Source organism: Gopherus evgoodei, chromosome 8 (assembly GCF_007399415.2).
Source record: "Gopherus evgoodei ecotype Sinaloan lineage chromosome 8, rGopEvg1_v1.p, whole genome shotgun sequence".
NCBI classification, from domain to species: domain Eukaryota; kingdom Metazoa; phylum Chordata; order Testudines; family Testudinidae; genus Gopherus; species Gopherus evgoodei.
The window spans coordinates 59,214,497-59,230,407 of record NC_044329.1 but is presented as its reverse complement, the minus strand read 5'-3'; the positions used below and the strand labels follow the sequence as shown (position 1 = coordinate 59,230,407).

Genomic DNA, 15,911 nt, shown 5'->3' with positions numbered 1-15,911 from the left:
CAAAGAAAAAAATTAAAAGTTTAATGTTGGCTGCAGCTTTTAAACAACCTCAAAGCATAAAGCACTCTGGGACTTTTGCAAGGAACATATTTTGATTTGCAGTTTAGTTTTGTTTATACAGTAAAGGCCTAATCCTATTCCTATTGAAATAAGCGAGATCTATTTCACTGACCTCACTTGGTACTGGATCATACCATAAAAGAGTAGGACTCTGTTTATTGAATGGAAGAGAGTTCTCAACCTTTTATTTTCACTCCGCCTAACATACTATAAAAACTCCATGACCCACCTATGCCACAACTGTTTTTCTGCATAAAAAAGCCAGGGCTAGCATTAGGGGGTAACAAGCAGGGCAACTGTCTAGAGCCCCACACCTCCGTGAAGTTAAGTTACTCAGGCTTCGGCTTTAGTCCTGGATGGCAGGGTTCGGGGCTGTAGGCTTCAGCTTTCTGACCCAGGCTCCAGCAAGTCTAACACGAGCTCTGGTTGGCAGATGCCCTGAAACCTGCTCGAACACACCCCCACAGGGGGCCCCAAACCCCTGGCTGAGGACTGGGGGAACAGAGGACATGGAATTTCTTTAGATAAAATTTGAACCCCTGTTTAGAAGACAATCAGGTATAAATCAGAAGTAACTCTACTGAAGTCAGGGGAGTTGCATAAATTTTACAACAACATAAGTGTTCTCAGAATCAGGCCTGAGATTTTTATTTAAGTGATATATATCCATGATGGACATTACCTAATTCAGGTAATATGTTAGCTCTTTTGCTTTGTGTGCTTGTCTTGGATAACAGGGATTTTATTGCATTTGTAAACAACTTCCTGAGTTTAGTTTAATATTTCTCATGTTCTTCCTTCTTATTTGCATTTTTTAAATCTTTTATTTCAGTTGTGCCGTTCCTTTAACTTTGTTTTCTTAGCACCTTCCTTACCTGTGAACCTGATACATTCTTTGCATAAGGATGTTCCTGGTGGAACTCTTTAAGCTACTATGCATATGAGTGAGAGTATATTTGTCCAATGCACAATCATCAACCATTAACATATGAAGATGGCCTGTTTAATGGAAGTGCTATAGCCTTGAAGGTCTATAAACACTATGGCACCTAGAAATATAGAGTTCCCTGAGAAACCCTAGCAACTTCCACAGAGATCCATAAGCACTTTTTTTGTGGCCTGGATACAGTGCACTGGAGAAGAGAGTGGTGCCTGCTTCCCACTCCCACTGGTTCTCTGAAGCCTCCATGGAGGAGTACAGTGCATCAGCTGAGAATCTTGGACCATTCTGTCTGTTATTATGTGACTGGATACTTCAGGCTATCAGTAATGAGCTATGAAATCATCCAGGCTGCCAGTCTACATACAGTGCAGGCCAGAGTGAAGTTGTTACATTTGGTGCACACGAAATGAGTATGATCTCACTCCAATTCCCCATCCCAAAAACCACCAACAAAACTGGCATACTTGTCTCAAATTTCTATGTCAATTCCTTGTCAAGGGTATTAACCCAGTAATGGAGACACAGTTAGGTGATGGTCCCTATTGCAAATGGGACAACTACACTGTAACCATGTTCACTTACTCAATTATGACTTTACTGTAGGCTATGGCTTAAAATGTGACTAATAATCATGATCAGTGAACTCCTGAAGTGGAGTCTGTTAAAGCTTAAAGTACCCTCATATGCACACATAAGAGAGCAGTCGATTTATTCAGAAATCTGGAGTTTTGGGGAAATCACGTTTAAAAATAGGAACATCTGAGTGTTAGCTACCAGGAAAGAACATGAAGTTGCCAAATCAACAGTTAGGTTATAAGGCTTACTGTAAGTTTTATTGTTGACTAAATTTGACCAGCCTCTGCAAGTGGAAAAAGTGTATTGGCCACCCACTGCACTGCCGAGCAATTCCTCAGGACTATTAAGTAAAAGAGAAAGAAAAGAAAGAAACATTACCTTGCGATTTGAGCTACACTGAGTAAACATATTTGTTCTAACTTTTTCTTTAAATCCCAATACGAAATATCATGACACACTTGATACCTGGGCCAAAACAGATGCAATTTGCCCAACATATCTAGCATATTGAGCAGCAGTGAAGCAGATAATAATTTTCACAGAATTCTCAATCTCAGTAAAACTAAGTATTTAAGGCCTGATTTATATAGCCCAATGAAGTCAAAGTCATTCTGCTGACATCACAGGCTTTGGTTTGAGCCCTTACAGTATAACGTGTTCCTAATTTTCAAAGTACTATACAGTTATGCTCCATGGCAACCCTAGTAAAAATATCATTACCCCATTTTGTACATGAGACAGTTGAGAAATAGTGCTAAGGCCCTAATGATCTGCTACATCTTAGTATATGTTGCATATGGTGGAGAGTGGCAGCAGCAAGGAGCTAGTTATGGCTCCCTGATCCTTGGAAGCCTGGTCCCAGCAAATGCTAGAGCAGCATGGAGTCTGCTGTAATTTGTGGGGGGGGTGGGGGCAGTGTTTTGCTCCACCTATGCTACACTTCTTCCCTTTATGCTGGGATCAGGTGCATCTGGCACAAAGCCCTGGTGTGCCTCTCTGCAACAGGAACTCTCCACCAGCTAGCTCTAGCCACTTAATGCTGTCAGTAGACTAGGGGATGAGGCCCTAAATAACTTGCAAAAGACCACAAAGGGAGACAATGTCAGAGTTTGGAAATCTCATATTCTAATCCTATCTTCCACTCCAAGGGCTCAGGCCCTCCCATTTCATAAACTTTGTTGACTGAAAATTCTGTGACAGGAAGGTGATCACTGCAGTTTATAAAAAAGTGATTGTATCTACTGTTTCTAAATCTATTCCTATGAAAGTCTTTCAGACAAAAAACTGGTAACTGTCTAAACAACAACAACAGAGTTGATCAAATCCCATTGTCGGCAATTTAATTGCCTGTTGTTTTAAATAATCAAATAAGTGAGGTATTCGTTTCCACAGGACATTACTCATAAGAATTAAAATGTTATGTTCCGACTTTGCATCATTCTGTCTGTGCCACCTATTTTCACAAAAATAAAAATTTAGTTCTCAGATATTACTGAACTAAATCCCTCTTCCCCACCCACACACCTAGAGAAAAGATGTTAATGTCAAACAAAATTAACTCACCAGAGAAGAAACAATTAAATTGCTACCCTCACTGATGGACTGTAAAGAAATGAAAAACATTTGTATGGAAATGAAAGGAATGCGAGCAAGGGAGTATGTTATCCTCTTGAGGAATGTACAACCAGAGCCCATTATAATAGAGGAATAACAACATTTTTACAGTGCCTTTCATCAAGCATTTCACAAACTCTAAGCTGTGTTGTGACTGTTCTCACATTATGTATGAGAGAAGGCTCAGAGTCCCCTCACTCCCATTGCATACTTATGCATTTGGAGGCAGAATTTAACAAGGGGGCTTCGTTCCAGCACCTCACTCCGAAATGTAAAGTTAGGGTGACCGGATGTCCCGATTTTATATGGCCAGTCCCAATTTTTGGGTCTTTTTCTTATATCGGCTCCTATTACCCTCCACCCTGTCCCAATTTTTCACACTTGCTGTCTGGTCACCCTATGTAAAGTTAATTTTGTCCACATATTTGGTATAAAATTAAACAAATTCCACTTTCTGTAGCTCCACAATGGAAGTCTAGTAAATGGCCAAAAAAACAAAAACAACCCAACCTTGACACATTTAAATATGTAATTGACTCTGCATATACAGTATCTTGCCGATACAATTGAGACACTGACAACACAGCATGGTTCTTTCCAATTGTTCAACCGTTTTGGACATCAAGAAACATAGGCTTACAAATTGCCTGGGGACTGGTCCTGTTTGAGCAGGGGGTTGGACTAGATGATCTCCTGAGGTCCCTTCTAACCCTGAGATTCTGTGAAATGGACAATGTTTTGAACATTTACTCTTCTGGCATATGCTGTACCTAAGATCAGGGTTCATTTTGCAATTCAAAGAAACTAATTGTACATTCTTGGTGTTTAATGAATTTTTTATTTTATTGTTTATTTTTGTTATTTTTTATTTTGCAGATACATAATAAACATAAAATGATGTTATGTTGGAGGTGTGGTCTAGTGATTAGAGCAGGGGATTGGGTGTAAAAATTCACTAGGTTCTCTCTTCCCAGCTCTGGAAATGGCTGACTTGCCAAGTCACTTAACATGTGTGCCTCCACTTCAACATCCATAAAATGAGACTGATAATATTTATTTAGCTCTCAGAAGGGATGCAGGGCTCATAAGCTCTTTTTGCGGTATGTCAGGTAAAAGGCACTATAGGCTCAATCCTACAATGTACTGAGCATTCTGACCCAATCTAGCAAAGCACCTCATAGGCCCATTGATTTCACTGGAATTACTTGCATAGTAGTGTAATCATTCAGTTTAAAGGTTATCAGAATCTAGACCAGGAGCAGTACCCTTGACTTCACTGGGATAGTTATGTAAAATAGGCAGGATTTGGCCCAGAACTTAAATAACAAAGCCTGTACTACTGTCTAGGACACTGGTATCCAACTTAATTACATAGGAGAGGCACATAAATCTAAGTGTAACCCACATACCGCCAGGGTGTGGTTTTCTGTCCCATTGGAGAGAGAGATAAACGAGTCTGCTCTACAGACTTAGCTAAAAGCCAGTTGACTTTAGTTGCATGAGCCTCTACATGCAATAGAGGCTCATGCACTAAACTCCAGAGGTCCCCAGTTTGATCCTGCCCGTCAATTACCAAGGTCTGTCAGTGTTACATAAGCACAACCTTGTGTGGGCCAAACAGATTTATATTTTAAGTTCAGTTTGTTTCGTATGTATTTAGATAGATTGTTTCTATGTACAGTATTGTCTATTTACATACTTGTGTAAACTAAAATGATGTAAACATGATGACAAAACACTAATGAATCGGCCATTAGTATATTGTGTTGAAGCAGGCCGTAGGCCTTATGAAATGCTCTGGTGGGCCGTGTATGGCCCATGGGACAAAGGTTGGGCACCCCGGTCTAGGATAAGCTGGTGCTAGAAGGAATAACAGCACAAAAGCCTATGTGATTTTTAGCCTTTTTCCTGAATAATGTACTCTTATGAAGGAGATTGTCTCCCTTCAATTTTTTCCTACCACACTGAGTTTGGCTGTCCCAGCCATCTGTTCTCAGTTCCTGTCAGTAATCCACTCTGCAGATAGCAGTCCTGCCAATCTGATTTACAAAAAAAGCTTTATACGATTTTCTTGTTTCTCATCATCTGTGTATTATCAGAAAGTAGTGACAGAAGATCTTACATCTCTCTATGTTTGGAACAAAAGAGGCATGCCTGATTGCTTTCAGATTGTAATTGGCTCATAGACTTTTAATATCTTAATTATATTCAACCTACAGAGCTGTCTTTAAGCACAAACAATACACTGAGCTATCCACTGCAACAGAGTTATGACACACAGGAATACTGAAAAAGACTGACTTATTGCTTGGTCCCAGTAACATGACATGGATCAGTTACAGTAGTTCAGTACAGGTTTCACTGTGACAAACTCCTTTAATTCTCCAAAGATTTTCTCTTGCCAGTCATGCCCAGAGGCAGTATTATCTTGTCCTGGAAAGTCCTCAAGGGCATGAAGGGAGGGGTGTTTACAAAGAGACCCCATCCATCCCCCTGCCTTCACAGAGCCCTGCTGTAGACACTGCTGCTTAGGCTCAGCCTCACTGACAAAAGTGCCCAGTAAACACAGATTTCTAAACGTCTCTTTCTGTGGGATTTTGAAGGGGACATGATCTGATGCTTGGTATTTCAGCTAATAATCATTAGCAGTATTCAACCTTATAAAATATTTTTGAATATGTTCCGTATTTATTGCTTCATTCTTCTGTTAGATACAGTTGTACTGAAGAGGTCCATGAATTTCATTAATGTTCTCCCTGGCCCCTTACAAATCCATGGTAGCTGTCAATCTCTAATCAGACTCCACCAAATACGTAATCTTAATAATGACTTGATTCCTTTTAAAAATAATCGGCACTAATGCTGCAAAGTAACATTACTAAAGCTGAATACATCATTTTGTGACTAAGACTACATAACAGAAAGATAGATTTCTTACACACAATCTAAAATCTTTTCCAGAAAAAAAGTCACTAAACATTATAACATTTTCTTGTGTTAAAAAAATACATTTATCATGGCTCTAACCAATGTAAATACATAAAATACCACTTTTCCTCTCCAGTTCAAATAATATTATTTCCCTACCACAAGCTCTTCTAGGATTAGTGATCATGGCAACATCAACTTATACAAAGGCAACCTCGAGTGTCAAAATGTTAAGTGTGTGAGGTTTAAAATCCCATACCAAAAGAATATTAAACATACTAAGTGTCACTTTAATCTTAACACAAATTAAAAGATCACTTTAACTTTACACTTTTTACCATCTTTTGTTTTAATGGAACATTGGCTACATATTTTAAAGTAATTGTTAATATGTTTTAGCCATTTTAGATGCTCAAGCATAAAACCTTTCCCTGACATCTTTTGTTCGTTCATTTAACAAATAGCATCCTCTATTTTTTCCTGTTACCAATGTCGCAAGAACCAATGCAGCTACCTTTTGCTTAGTATCTTATGATCCCAAGCCTGCAGTTTTTAAATTTATATTTTTATTTACATTTTTCCCAGAAATAAAGGGAGAAAAAAATAACAAAAAACTAAAGGAATAGAAAGGGAAGGAAAGAAAGGAAGGAAGGGGGGCAGATAGGGAAAAGGAGAGTGACATCTTTGTCTCCATCCACTAGAAATTAATCAAAGATTTATAAAAAATCTTTTCAAATTTGTCTGAGGTCCCTTCCCACCAAAAACATTAATCACTCTAACTGCCAGGTAAGCCAAGTCCCTGTGCCAAGTTTCTTTCTCTGGAGGAACTCTGCTCTCCCATGATATAACCAATGAGCACTGCTTGCCCCAAAGTGCAGCATCAATGTGTGAGAAAAGGAATTTCATTTTTTAGCCAAATTAGCCTATATTTGTCTGATAGCTAATATTGTAGAAGCAGCAGCTCTGTGTAAGCTCAAAAGCTTGTCTCTTTCACCAACAGAAGTTGGTCCAATATAAGATATTACCTCACCCACCCCATCCTACACAATATTAGAGAGACATTTTACAAACAAAATGGTAAGAGGCTGGTGTGGCATTCCTGCCAATGGGAGGGGATGGACCAACTCCCATTCCATCTGCAGCCCAGGAGGAGTCTGCTTTGCTATGTCCTGGAGTCACCAGGTTGCCTGGCTAAAGACAAAGTCTATACGATAATGCTGCTAGGTCGGGTCAATCTTGCATTCTGATGTATGTGAACAAACCCTCCAAAGGTTCTCCACAGGGCGGCAGGTGCAGGGGTCGCCTGCGTGTATTGGATCATGTGCTGCTGAAACTTCACTACTCCCAGGAAATAAGCTAGCTAAATTTAAACTGAGCTCAGACTGGTTCAACACAGGTTAGCCCTGTGCGTAATTTCCCAGGGTTCAGGGTGGACTTGTACAACCCCCCTGCTGAAGAACCCGCTACTGTGGCTTTACTGCTCCAGGAACATCTAGTCGAGCCACAAACACTCCTTGTAATTGTAGTCTAGGACTTACCATTAGGGAAAATGCAGGGACTTAGCCAAAGTTTCTGTAAGAGGGGGTTATCCATGTGCAGTTTGACCCACTCTGTTCAAGTAATCAGAATTTGTGTACATTTTGTAAATAACACTAAGAAATTACATGATGTGGCATCACTTATTTCTCTTGCAATTGGAACTGACCTGCAAGGCCCTGGAAGCTTTCTCCATTTGAGAAAAGGGGCAACAAACAGTATGATTATTATTCCCATGTTAGAGAAGAGAAAACTGAGGCATATAGACTTTAAAGGGCCTGATTTTCAAAAGTATTTGGGCATCTAAAGATGCAGATAAATGCCTAGTGGGCTTTTTACAAGTGCCTACATTCCATGGGATTTAGGCACCTAACCTGCTTAGCCACTTCTGAAAAATCCCACTAGGTACTTACCACATCATTAGGTGCCAAAATACCTTTGGAAATTTGGCTCTAAAGGACTTGCCCATAGACAAATCAATAATAGAACCCAGGAGTACTGAGTCTCAGGCCCCTGCTGAAATCACTAGATACACCGCCTCCCTTTGTCAAGCTTATGCAGCCAGTCTGGAAAGATGAATGAAATTTGATTGCATGAAAATATCTAGCAGAACATGATTAAAATTCTTTAAAAGTTAGAATGTCACATTACCTACCCTATCCTATTTTTTCCCCTTGAAACGCAGTGTGGAATGCAAGGATATGTGCTGTAACCATTTTTCCTGGAATAAAATGAAAATATTTTCACTTTAAAGCAGTATACATCATCTTAAAAATTTCAGGATGTCTTTTTCCATGGTGGTTTAAATCTTCCTGTGAGTCAATGTTTACTTCCTTTATTTAAAGAGAGAGAGATTCCCATTTTAAATGCTGTGTCCTGTATTCCTGCATCCTCTCCTCCCCCAAACCCTGGATGGAAATTTTTACCATATTGAAAAAAGAAGGGTGTATACTGTTGGGGTAGGAGACCTCACTTAATTTAACTCAGACCTCCTAACAGACCAAAATATTTGTTTACAACTTGCAAGGCTTCCAGTTGTGCAGGCAAAAAACAAAAACAAAACAAAAACACGTTGCTAAGCAGCACTGCTTTTAAAAGGCAGGCATGGGGTCTGATCCTGTAAAGACTTACACATGTGATTATTTGCAGGATTGGACCCATGGGCCAAACAAACTATAAAAAAAAAAAAGAGAGAGGTGTGGCTATCTATATAGAGATATAGAAAGAGAGAGATTCTGTATGTGTGAACTCCTATCCATATGTGTGCGCATAGGTAGACTCGTCCCATAAGTTTGGCTGAAAGCCCAGAGTCTGTCATGCTAACTGAAATGAATAATTACACAATTTGATGACTGTATGAATCAGATTCACTGATCCTTCCTTTAGAACAAACCATCATAAAAAAATTGTATCAGTTTCTTCTAGCATTCTCACTAGCTTTCTGTCAGACTTCAAATGTAGAAGAGAAAAGCTTTGAATTAAATTTTATAAGGAGATTTTTCATGTATGCAAGTGCCTCAGCCTTTGTGTCTTCATGTGTCTGTCACAACTCTTTATTAAATATTGTTCGCTCATTGAAGTTTATGTAAGTGTGTGAAATGCATGAATCTGTAATAGGATTTGGAGGTTTGAGTCATTAAAAGATTCAAAATTAGTTGCATGCTGTTTTGCACTTGAATTTGAATATGACAGCCAAAAGTATCCATAGTGTTTCCACAAATCATAAAGCAGAATGAAAGCCTTTCGGACAATGAGTACAAATGTGTGTACTAATTTTAGTTATCCAGGTCCTGTGATTATGCAAATTGAACCAATGGAAACACCTTTCCCATACAATACCTAGCACTTATAAAGTTTTTAATCTTCAAAGTGCTTTATAAACCTTTACTAATTAATCCTCACAATGCCCTTTTGAGGTAGATTAGTACATGTATGACCAATCTGCATGTGGGAAGCCATGCAAGTAGGGCCGGTGCAAGGATGTTTCGCGCCCTAGGCGAAACTTCCACCTTGCGCCCCCCCCGCAGCAGCTCCCCCCCTCTGCCCTGAGGTGCCTCCCCCCATTCGGCAGCTCTCCACCCCCCCCTCCACCCTGAGGCACTCCCCCGTGCCCCAGCTCACCCCTGCTCCGCCTCCATCCCGAGCACACTGTCACCGCTTCACTTCTCCCACCTCCCAGGCTTGCAGCGCCAATCAGCTTAGGCGCCGCAAGCCTGAGAGGCAGGAGAAGTGAAGCAGCAATGGCATGCTCAGGGAGGAGGCGGGGCAGGGGTGAGCTGGGGCGGGGAGTTCCTCTGCGTGTCGCCCCCGCCCCCTTACTTGCTGCAGGCGGCCCTCCCCACACTCCCCTACCCCAGCTCCCTCCGCCTAAATGCCGGCGGCGACTGGGGCAGCCATAGATCCCGCCGCCACGGTCGTTGCTGAAGAAAATGCCTCCCCCCAAATCCTAGAGCCCTAGGCAACTGCCGAAGTCGCTTAATAGGTTGCACTGGCCCTGCATGCAAGGCAGTATAGTGACTTTCCTGCAGCCACAGAGTTAGCTCTATGAGAAGATATCAGAAGTTCTTGGCTCTCAAAAGGAAGAATAGCCTTGGAGTTGAGGCTCTGAACTGTAACTAAGGAAATGGATTAATTTCCCAGCTCTGCCACAGACTTCTTGTGTGACCATAGGCAAGTCACAATTATTCGGAGTCTCAGCCTCCTCATATATCAGATGTACCACTTTAATCCATGAATCCATAAATACTTGGAGACACTCAGACAATATGGTGATGGTGCACCATAAAAGTACATAGCTAGCCACAGGAATTTATGTAGAACATAATTTAGTCAATATTATTAGCTATCAGGGATTCTGACATGTTTAAGTGTAGTTTCTGAACATTTAACTACACAAATACAAAAGGACACCATAACATTTAATATCATACCTCTGTCTGAATGTCTTTTACTGTTATTGTTATAACTAACAACACAGATTATAATTGAAAGATTAAAGGGGGCGGAGGAATCGCTACAGAATTTAGGTAGCCAGCTAAATCTGCTTTGTGGCTAATTTGCACTGGTGCATAGGTGCCACAATGTGGGCCAGAATCTGAGCCCAGTAGTTTCAGACCAGAGTAGAGCAAAGATAATACTGATGCTATTCCTTCACTAACTGCACCCTTCCATCACTTTCTCTAACAGGCTCCTTAGTTCAAACTCTGTTTTCAGTTTCACAGCAGCTGTGAATTCCATTGAAGTTAACTTGCAGTTCATCTTAGGAGGCCTTTGTGCATTCCTACTGGTGGGATAAGGTGCCCCTGGTATCAAGTTGTGGAACTGCCTTGAAAAAAATCACAGTTTGGTGAGCTGTGTATGAGATTTCACACAGGGTGATATCATTGCTCTGTTCTTTATAAGAAAGCACACCCCTAACTGCCTCAGGTCCTTCATCACCATTGCAAAGATTGAACAGAAGTTACCTCTTCCACCCTCAAGCTAGACTTTTTCCTTCCACTAGCTTAGTATTTTCCTGCAAATAATTTAGAGTGGTAAACCTTATTTTCATCCAGGATCCTTTGGTTCTTCACCAGGACCATGTCGGTAACTGTCATTCTTCAAGAGTCACTCCTGTGTATTCACATTACCTGCCCACCTTCCCCCTTGTTTCAGTGCGTTGAGCCTAGACTTCTTTTCCTGAGAGTTCCACACCGTCGCTACCATTAGTTCCACTTGTGTTAGTAATAGTAAGAACATGAAGTAAACTAGCCACCAGTATTTTAACAACTTTGTTGCCTAACTCCGCTCAGCACATTTGTTACAATAACATCACCTGCCAGTCAGAATTAATCATTCCACCATTGTTAGCACCCATAGGAGGTGCACCAGAGGAATATTGTAATGGAAAAAACAAGTCTAGACAAGGCAAGTGGGTCAAATGCAGCCCTGGTGTAACTCTACTGAAGTCAATGATGTTACACCACCATTAATTTAACCTAGCAGTCTTTAACTTACCTCCAGAATGACAGAATTTTTAATTAGTGCTACCAAGAACAAAACTACAGCTCACCATGAAGACTTGACAATGATTCACTTTTAATGCCTCCATTTGGCCTAATATTTTTTCTTTGTTCAGCAATTAAAGAGTAGGTTTTGGAATTTAAAACAATTTGACACATCCTTCTTGGGTCTGGAAAACTCAGCTGAGCCAATTGCAGTTTCCTGGGCAAACTTTCTATTTCTGTTTTTCTCTCATTAGTGTTTAACAGGAAAAATACTTTAACTTTCCACTGGCTCTTTTAAAATATATATTTTAAAGAGAGAGAACTTGTGTGCTTGACTCATGAGGCTGGAAAAAGCTGTAATCTTTGTGATGACAATGGGCTATATTTATTCCTGATAAAACTCCATCAAAGTCAATGCAGTTACTTCAGGGATGGATTTGGACCAAGATGTTAATTCTTCAGGAAAGCAATGCAAACTATACCATCTAAGTTTTAAAAATATAATAATTCAGCCTGTCTCCAAATAACTTGCTTTGTCATTTCAAAAGAGAACAATAAAGTGAGATGCGGATGGGGTGGAGCTGGTCGCTTAGTAATGGGATATGGTGCATTCCATGTCTAGTTAGGTTCTAACTTAGTCCTAACAGTCACTTCTTCATGATTGCTATTAGCGAACTATGTGAAATGAGTAGGTCCCCTCCGTAGAGCAGTTTCCATATCACAAACCTACACCATCGCAAATTGTTGGTATCTTCATTTGATAGGTAAAGGACTAAATGGCATTAGAGAGAGAGTGCCCCCTCGCACTCCTAATAGTGGTTCCTCAGTCAGAATTCAGGCCCGTTGATGAGGCAGTATGACAAAACTTGCACTGCAGTTACCTATCTTGTGGACTTCAGTCTCCAAAGTTCTTGGTATAATGCCTCTCAGGAGCACCAGTAATTTCTGCTCTTTTAAAGAGCTAGAAAAACCAATTAATGATAGTCTTTCCAGGAAAAAACGACCAGTTTATATCTATGGTGCTTCAGATTGTGAAACAGGTGCTTTTCTGAAATTGCAGGGGGAATTGAGTGGCCAGAATGTAAATATCTGAACTAGAATTTAGGCAGGTGACTCTTGGAAAAGATCAGAGGGGTAGCCGTGTTAGTCTAGATCTGTAAAAGCAGCAAAGAATCCTGTGGCACCTTATAGACTAATAGACGTTTAGGAGCATGAGCTTTCGTGGGTGAATACCCACTTTGTCAGATGCATGTAGTGGAAATTTCCAGGGGCAGGTATATATATGCAAGCAAGCTAGAGATAATGAAGTTAGTTCAATCAGGGAGGATGAGGCCCTGTTCTAGCAGTTGAGGTGTGAAAACCAAGGGAGGAGAAACTGATTTTGTAGTTGGCAAGCCATTCACAGTCTTTGTTCAATCCTGAGCTGATGGTGTCAAATTTGCAGATGAACTGAAGCTCAGCAGTTTCTCTTTGAAGTCTGGTCCTGAAGTTTTTCTGCTGCAGGATGGCCACCTTAAGGTCTGCTATAGTGTGGCCAGGGAGGCTGAAGTGTTCTCCTACAGGTTTTTGTATATTGCCATTCCTAATATCCCACACTTTCACAGGCCGTGGGTGGCAGGCCAGTCCTCGCCCACAGACAACCTGCCAACCTGAAACATATTCCCACCAGTAACTGCACACCGCACCATAGTAACTCTAGCTCAGGAACCAATCCATGCAACAAACCTCCCCCATTAGAAATCACATAAACTGGGTTGTATTATAAACCAGAAAAATTTATTAACTATAACAACAGATATATTTTAAACAGTTAAGGAGGTAGCTGACAGAACAAGACAGATTACTAAGAAAATAAAACAGAACACTCAAATTAAGTTTAATACACTAAAGAAATTGGTTACATGTGAGCTCTCACCCTAAATGTAGTTCTAATAAGCTTTTTCACAGGCCAGATGCCCTTCTAGCCTGGGCCAGTTCTTTGCCCCTGTTCAGTCTTAGTTGTTTCCAGCAGTCATCTTGGGTGGGGTTAGGGTGACCAGATGTCCCGATTTTATAGGGACAGCCCCAATTTTTGGGTCTTTTTCTTACATAGGCTCCTATTACCCCCCACCCCCGTCCCAATTTTTCACACTTGCTGTCTGGTCACCCTAGGTGGGGTAGTCATAGTTTGCCCTACCCCTAGCCCACATTTCCCCCCCTAAATGTATACAGTTAGCCATATTAAAATGCATATTGTTTGCTTGAGCCCAGTTTATCAAGAAATCCAGATCACTCTAAAACAGTGATCTGTCATTTTCATTTTTTACCGCTGCAAACTTTATCATTGATGATTTTATGTTGTCCACCAGGTCATTAATAGAAGTGTTAAACAGTGTAGGGACAAGAACCTGTCCCTGCAGGACCCCACTTGAAACATACCTGCTCGATGATGATTTCCCATAAGTGATAGCAAGTAGAAGTATTGGAAACAAACTGTTACATATAAAATAAAATTATAACACACATTCTAAAGCTAGACTTAATAACTAGATACTCTCATGTCTTGTAGAGCAATGCTCACCCAAAATCCGTGCAGCACTTTACAGCCAAATTTGGCTGTTCTCCTTCTTTCATGAGACAGGCACCTATCAGGTTACATCCTAGGTGAAGTATTCAGTGTGTTTCCTTACACTCCAACATATACCAGTCCCATTTTTTGTTTTTATTCATCAATACACAACCCCTGCTGTTTGTTTCATCTTGTAGACTTCCTCTCTTGTAGATTTCACAGTCTCTTATTTAGCCTGTGGCTCAGTATGCAAATAGACATACAATATACAACTGACCAGACAGGAAGATATGTCTGTTACCACCTGCCTGAAAGGAACACTACAGAGGTATATCATCTCCTGGTGACCTGCATTAACTCCAAGACCGTAAGAACATATTTTTCTGTATAGGATACGTGTAACACAGTGGCTTACTCTTGGACTGGAAAGCTGGGGCTAAGACAGCCCTGTTTCCAGGATGAGCCATACCTGGCTTAACTCAGGAGTTCCCAGGATAAATGGCAGTAGAAAGCTGCAGGGAAGAGGCTTTTGCAGTGAGGAAACTGCAGAGAGAGGGTCCCACAGACTGCTTCCCCAGAGAAAGGGATGGTTCCTCAGGAGAGAGGGCCTGGGCCTAACTTAATTCTGGAGGGAAGACTATTTTGAGAACTAAGAAGGGTTGTGACTGAAAGAAACTGTGTGGCATTTATCAGGAGAGCCTTGAAAAAGGGGAAAACAGGAGCAGGGCACTGCAGATGCTACCCTGGCCAGAAGGCTTTCAGCAGAGACCTCACATGGCACCCTTTGGTGAACTATTGATCAGATATCCAACCCAGTGGATCCCTGTAAAAGCCTGTGCACCCAGATGGCTCCAAGGGGTCCCTGGATCACACCAGGTGCAGGGTTTGTACCAGTTACACTAGTGCAAATTTCCCTAGTGTATACCAGCCCCAAGAGTAAATATTGGTGATACTTCCACTGAATATTTGTATATTGTCTATAGGATTAAACAGTCATCTTTTTATAATTATTACCATACTGCTTTTCTAATTTTTAAGCACTTTGTCCTAGATTCTCAAAGGTACAGTATTAAGGTACTTAATTCCCAATAATGTGAATGGAAATTAGGTGCTTAAATACCTCAAATGCTCAGCTCCTCAGTCTTCTGTCTTTCCCATCTCTCCTGCTGATCTTGGAGTGATCATAGTTTTGTAAATGATTTCAGCTTTCATTTCTCTATTTCTATGTAGATTTTCTTTAAAAGATACAAATTGGAAGTTAAAGTTAGAACCATTGTGGGTGTAACATGTAATCACAGTTGAATTGACATAAGGAATAATGCCTGTCTTCTCCAAATGAGATATTAATCCAACTCTGAGCTGGAGCAGAGGTGATACATTTCTTTTAGCTGTACTAACAGAAACACAAGCCATACAATCACTTTGCAGTTTCAGCCCTTAATTGATCTCTTGGCTCTTTGCATGCATGCCCTACCTGTTAGGGTAGCACTGTGCCTGCTACCAAAATTGCATGCTAGTGCCATTGGAGATTGAATTAGAGATGTAAAAGCCAGCATAATGCTGCAAGTAACAGCTTTTAGACAAGAAGCCGTCTTTCCTGTACCAGTCCTGATTTTTTTTTTTTTTTTTTTTTTTTTTTTTTTGGTGAACAGATATCCTGTGGGATTTCTAGTTTCCCCCACCATTGTCTTTATTGACCCTGCACTCAGGTAGCACTCCT

The 15,911-nt window shown here is 40.7% G+C and overlaps 1 long non-coding RNA gene across 1 annotated transcript in view; it reads right to left on the bottom strand.

Annotated features, from left to right (window-relative positions):
• The window catches only part of LOC115656082, a 105,330-nt gene extending 89,910 nt beyond the window's left edge, over positions 1–15,420 (bottom strand). The window contains exon 1 of the long non-coding RNA XR_004001576.1: positions 15,312–15,420. This is a non-coding gene — a long non-coding RNA (uncharacterized LOC115656082). The remainder of the gene's footprint in view (positions 1–15,311) is intronic.
• Between the last annotated feature and the right edge of the window lie 491 nt (positions 15,421–15,911).